Here is a 6,162-nt window from a genome sequence, read left to right on the forward strand (position 1 = left end):
CCTTGGACTGCCATTTTGTAACTTGACTAAAAACCGAAACGCTATAGGTCTGACAAACCACGCTCAACGTCCAAAATAACTTGAGGAGGAAAACAAAAGAGCCCACAATCTTTTTTGGGGCAAAAACGTTGTTTTGAAATATCCGAAGCTGCTTGCAAAGTCAAAGATGACGCAGAGATCTGTACAGTATCTCCCTGGATGACGCAAGGAGTGTTCGACTCGGCCGCTCTTTGACTTGGTAAACATCGGAACTTCCGATTACGTTCGTAGTTACTCGGAACCAGCCTTCGGGATTGAAAGCCCGCAACTGACGTGTGGAAAAAAATTTCGCGGGCCAAATTTTTTTTCACACGTCAGTTGCGGGCTTTCAATCCCGAAGGCTATTTCCGAGTAGCTACGAACGTAAACGGAAGTTCCGATGTGTTCGGATGCTTTTTGAGTTGTCGTTCGTGTCTCGCTGACCCAGTACACGGTAGCGCTGGAATGAGTGCAATCCGAGCTACGAACTTTGCCGATTGCAATCTAGAAATGATCGTCACTGCTGCAGGGTCAATGTGTGAATTAATAGGATAGAGCGAAAAGAATGCACTCAGCACTCGCTCAATCCATGCTGAGGCTCATAAACTCCCAGCCTGCAGAACATCATACAGACAGCAGTCAGTCTTTCCTCCCACCATTGGCGAATGGAACGCCCTCCCACCACAGGCAGTATCCTCAGCCTCGGACATTTTCCTCTCACTGATTGTCAATCATCGGTTTGGATCAACCAGCAGGTAAGTTATTGTTTTTAAAATCCAAGACATGACCATTGCAAACGTGGCCTTTGTAGAACTGAGCAAGATTCATCTGTTGTGTATGTCATGTGTGTGTTACTGAGTAACTGGGTGTGACTGTGAGTCACAGAGTGTGTGCTTGTTGTGTTCTTATTTTTTTTTACTCAAGTTTAGAAAATGCTTGATCTTTAATCTATATGCACAGAATCAAATGTTGCTGTATCAGTGTATGAACTATGGTTGTAAAAGAATAAACAAAACAATTACTGAATTAGTGAGTGATTTGGCTCTGATAGTGAAGTTGAAATAGTACTTATTTCATTTTCAAGACATGTTAATAGTTATGTTAATATTATGTTTTTTTTCAGGCCTCCCGAGAAACCAGAGGTGATGTGCATCATTCATACAGCTCCTGTCTTTCAGTTCCAACAGTTTACCTTTAAACATGGATACATGTACTGGAGAGGTATCAGGATGACTTGGCATGGTGCTTTACATTACAGACTACCCCTGAAGAGTAAGTTACACATTTATAAGGTATTGGTGATGGTAGTCTGTAGCTATAAACATGCATGTACTGATGTAGATCATTCAGCAGTCTTTTGTTCTTTGTAAATTGTATTACATTTACAAGTACTTTGTAGATGAAATTATTCATACATTTGAAGATGCATAGTAATACTGTGCATGGTAATTCACTAATTGGTATGATGTACTTTGTATACATAATGGTACAAATATCTTTATTTTCTCTCTCCTTCCCATCTTAAAGTTTGTTGCAACCCTATACTCATAAAGTGCATTATGCTGTTTGTATGAACATTGATTTGAACTATTGTGATGCAAGAATGTAAAACATGAAATAGCTAGAATGAAAGATTTACTCATTACTGGAATTATTTTAAATACAGTCAGTCCCGGGCCTTTCCTTGGCTCACAATCACAGATCTGGCCAGTTTTTTTAAATTTTTTTACATGGAATAAGAGTTATATAATATAGTAAAACGTATCAACACCCTGACTGCCCCTGCGCAGTGTTAGAATTTTCTGAATGACTTCACATCACATTTCTCAACAAAACTGTAAGGTGTCAACGCTAAATAGGGAATGTGTGTGGGATGAGGGCTCATGCTGTCAATTAAAAAAATAGTAAATTTCCATCACATTCCAGAAAAACCGCTCACATCAGCAGCATAACAAGATATCATGTCGTTAGAAAGGTTCTTGTGAGGAAGTCTTTTTAATTTTAATGATGAAAGATTCTTTTTAATTTTAATGATGAAAGTATATAAATAAATGGTTTTCACAGGAAGGAATGATGGCACCTGTAATATTACAGAACAATGTTTACAGTTTAGTTAATAGTTGTCACTGTCAGTATCACCCACACCATTCTCCATCCCACTGATTGTGTGAAGAACAAGTACATGTATTACTTCCTACCTACCTTCCGGCACCCCCACCACACACCCTCTTCTCAATACCAAAAACATATCCCCATCAGCGCACAGCAAAGTCTGAATGTGCTCAGTAATACATTTTCTTTATTTTCCAGGAAGTGAGGTGCCGAGATATGACGTGCAGGCAGCTTGCAGAGTGGTGCCTGGCTTTGCTGAGGATGATGATCAGATTCAGTCCATTCTGTGCTGACAGAGCTACCAGAACTGACCCCCACTGCTGGCATGACCTTTACAGCTGCATTCAACACTTTACTTTTACGCTGGTAACTTTACGGTTGCTCTCTCTTGATTGAGCATTTTTATTTTAACTAAGGAGAAAAAGTAAATGCCTCTGCAGAGATTCGAACCTAGGACCTTGAGATTTTCAGGCCCATGTCCTAACCACTAGTTTTTTTTATTGTAAGATGGATATATGTCTAGTGGATGCAGCTACATGTACAAATGTGCCAAATTAGAACTTGCATTCTCAGCCTATAGTTTTCTTGGGCCATTCATGTGAGTACTAAATATTGTGAATGCATTGGTATTCCTAGACTATCACACATGTGAGACTGCCTTTTCTTACTTTTGTGAAATGTGTGAACTCACTTTGTTTACCTCTTTGTGTTAATAAATGCAGTTTATCAGTTACCTCTGTTGGTTTCTTCTGCAAGTATGTCAAATGGCCCACACACACCCTCATGCGCACACATGCACACACAGACACGCACAAAATCAGATCTCAAGTGTAAGTATTCTTTTTGCAGTTTTATTTTAATACCCATAATCAGTCAAACAAATAATTATATCATCACACTTGCACCTAAGCTTAAAGTAGCAGTCCTGCATACATGTGTAATGTGTAAATGTTTCAGGTCACCATCTGTCCTGGCTTGAACATGCAATAAGAACACCTCTACACAAACACACGTACTGTCAACTGGCAAGCTGCTTCCCTGTTAGGCATATTTGTCTATGAATTAATCGATTTTCCGTAGACAGCAGCCAGGTAGTGGATCTTTAGTATATGTCCAAGCAGACAGTTGATCTTATTACAACACATCAAGGAAATATTAAAAAAAAACTGATTCCAAAATCTAACCTTCCAAAGTTCATAATCAATAAAGAAGAATGGTATGTTACTGGAACCCTTTATTTATGACTTAAGGCAATGTGCGGCAGTAAAATTACCAAACTTAAAGGTACTGAACTTGTCAAATCCAGGTGCACGGATCCCCTGGGGCTTTTAGTCATACCTCAGGCAGCTATCCGTTAGAACTACCAAGTTTCATTGACTTGCACCCAAAGAGTCAAGAACTGCGATTTTTTTACGAATTAATTTCGGACTCTGTCAAGGCTGGTCTTGACCTATTTTTGGATCTAAATTTAGATCAGGTAGATCACCACATCATGCACAAAAAGACACGTCACTGCAAACTATGTCAGACATCATCATGAGTTTGTGTAAAACAAAATGGAGGCCGGAATCACTCACTTGAATCGAACTCGGACCAAACACCACGTAATAACTAGGTTAATTTATGCACTCGCGTGAACAAGAAACTGTCGAGCTTCACAGATGTCGTCGTTGGGTAGTTTTGGGTTTGTTTTACTACCATAGGAGGATTTTTGAACTGTAAATGCACTCAGCTGCAACAAAAACGCAAAACTAAGGCTGTGAGCTGCATTGTGCCTTTAAACTTGAAGAATAGTCAAGGAATAACTTGGTTTTCTGGTTAATTCTTGAAGTGACTTATTAAAATGAATGAAAACATTGTGGATGGATATAGACTGCTGTTGCTATGGAATCTAGCATTAACAGCGCCATATGGGATTTCTAGAAAACAGTTTTACAGCAACATCATACATTAGAAATTCATAATATTTAAGGATACACATGTATTATATCTACAATCATAAAGAACGTGTTTTTTGTTAAAAACTACAGTTGAATTTAAATTAATTATTGTAATGAATATGCAGTACGAAATTTGTTCATCCTCATGACAAAAGATATCAAAATTCAACTGTAGTCTGTTGTCAAAAATTGTTCTATATGATTGTAGATTGATACATGTGTATCTTTGTGCCAAATATTAGGAATTTCTGATGTATGATGTCGCTGTTAAACAGTTTCCTAGAAATCCAATGTAACGACTGTTTCCAACGGCACTCTACGTCGATCAGTATTCACAATTCTCAGAAAGCGGCGTATGGCTGCCTAAATGGCGGGGTAAAAAGGATCATACACGTAAAAATCCACTCATGCAAAAACACGAGTGTACATGGGAGTTTCAGCCCACGAACGCAGAAGAAGTATTCACAATTGTTTTTTTTTTTTTATGCAGAAAACCAGGTTATTCCATGTATTTTCCGAATTCAATTTTACTGCCGCACATTTCCTTAAAGGCACAGTGCAGCTCACAGCCTTCGTTTTGCGTTTTTGTTGCAGCTGAGTGCATTTACAGTTCAAAAATCCTCCTATGGTAGTAAAACAAACCCAAAACTACCCAATGACGACATCTGTGAAGCTCGACAGTTTCTTGTTCACGCGAGTGCATAAATTAACCTAGTTATTACAAGGTGTTTGGTCGGAGTTCGATTCAACTGAGTGATTCCGGCATCCATTTTGTTTTACACAAACTCATGATGACGTCTGACATAGTTTGCTAGTGACGTGTCTTTTTGTGCATGATGTTGTGATCTACCTGATCTAAATTTAGATCCAAAAATAGGTTAAGACCAGCCGGGTCGCAGTACGAAATTAATTCGTAAAAAAATCACAGTTCTTGACTCTTTGGGTGCAAGTCAATGAAACTTGGTAGTTCTTCTAACGGATAGCTGCCTGAGGTATGACTAAAAGCCCCAGGGGCTCTGTGCACCTGGATTTGACAGTACCTTTAAGAAAATGTAAGATTTACTGAACTTTGACCCAGCAGTTTTTGTAAGTGGACAGGCCTTAGTTTTATTTCGGTGGCATAATTCAATGCGCTTCGTCAAAATGTCTTGAACTGAAAACAAAAGCAGACGCAAGACTTATGGTCAGTTGGAGTTGTCTCCCGTACTCCTAACTTGAATGTGCTGCAGACAGGTGTACCCAAACAGCTCATAATTATCACAAACGGTTTGGAATTCCCAAAAACGCAAGATCCGCACTGCACAACTTCAGTTCAGCGCTCGGTCTCTTTTTGAAAATGTGTATCTTTAGAGAAAAATATAGAATATTGCACCGTCCAAAGGAATGGAGTTCTTATGGGACAATGACAGCGCTCAGTTCAAAACGATAGGACAACTTTTTAAATGAGGCAGGGCCGGACTACCGGGGGAGGGAGGGGGGGGTTATGGGGGTTGCGCAACCCCCCCCCCCCCCCCCCAGCCTAAACATGCACCTCACTTATTTAGAACATTTTTTATGATTGTTTATTTTATGCCGTTTCATGCAAGGAGCGACCATTTTCCTATCTCAGAATATGACCTACCCATCAGCTTCAGGGGGCTTCGCCCCCTGACCCCCACAATATAGGGGCTCTGCCCCTTGACCCCACCAAGGGGAACATCCCCCTGGACCACCACTGGCAACCCCCCCCCCCCACCCCTCCTCTTAGCCTAGTCCGGCCCTGTGAGGCGTAGCGGGCCTTTAAAACATTGACAAAAATGTACAATAGCAACAAGTTGTAATGCTCAATACAACCAATACTGAGTGGACATTTACAATACTGGGAAACAGTTCTTTTTGTCCGGTGATCCTCTGCGGCTGTTGCTGTAGTTTCCCCATCGATCATAGCTGGACTTGGATAGCACTGCTTTTCATCCACATTCACTGGCCAGGTCTTCGTCATCTTCAGTCACTACTGACAAATGAATGAGAAAGGAACGGATCTTAAACACAACGACAAGAACAAGTCTAAGTATGAGTATAAAGGAATAAGTTGTGTACTGTTTGTAACTGA

The 6,162-nt window shown here is 40.1% G+C and overlaps 1 long non-coding RNA gene across 1 annotated transcript; it reads left to right on the forward strand.

Annotated features, from left to right (window-relative positions):
* Window positions 1–443: 443 nt before the first annotated feature.
* LOC138956586 (uncharacterized) lies at window positions 444–2,423 on the forward strand. Its single transcript, XR_011452709.1, has 3 exons — window positions 444–773; window positions 1,142–1,290; window positions 2,329–2,423. It is a non-coding gene; the product is annotated as an uncharacterized lncRNA (long non-coding RNA).
* The last annotated feature ends 3,739 nt before the right edge of the window (window positions 2,424–6,162 follow it).

This window comes from Littorina saxatilis, unplaced genomic scaffold (genome assembly GCF_037325665.1).
Source record: "Littorina saxatilis isolate snail1 unplaced genomic scaffold, US_GU_Lsax_2.0 scaffold_839, whole genome shotgun sequence".
Classification (NCBI taxonomy): Eukaryota; Metazoa; Mollusca; class Gastropoda; order Littorinimorpha; family Littorinidae; genus Littorina; species Littorina saxatilis.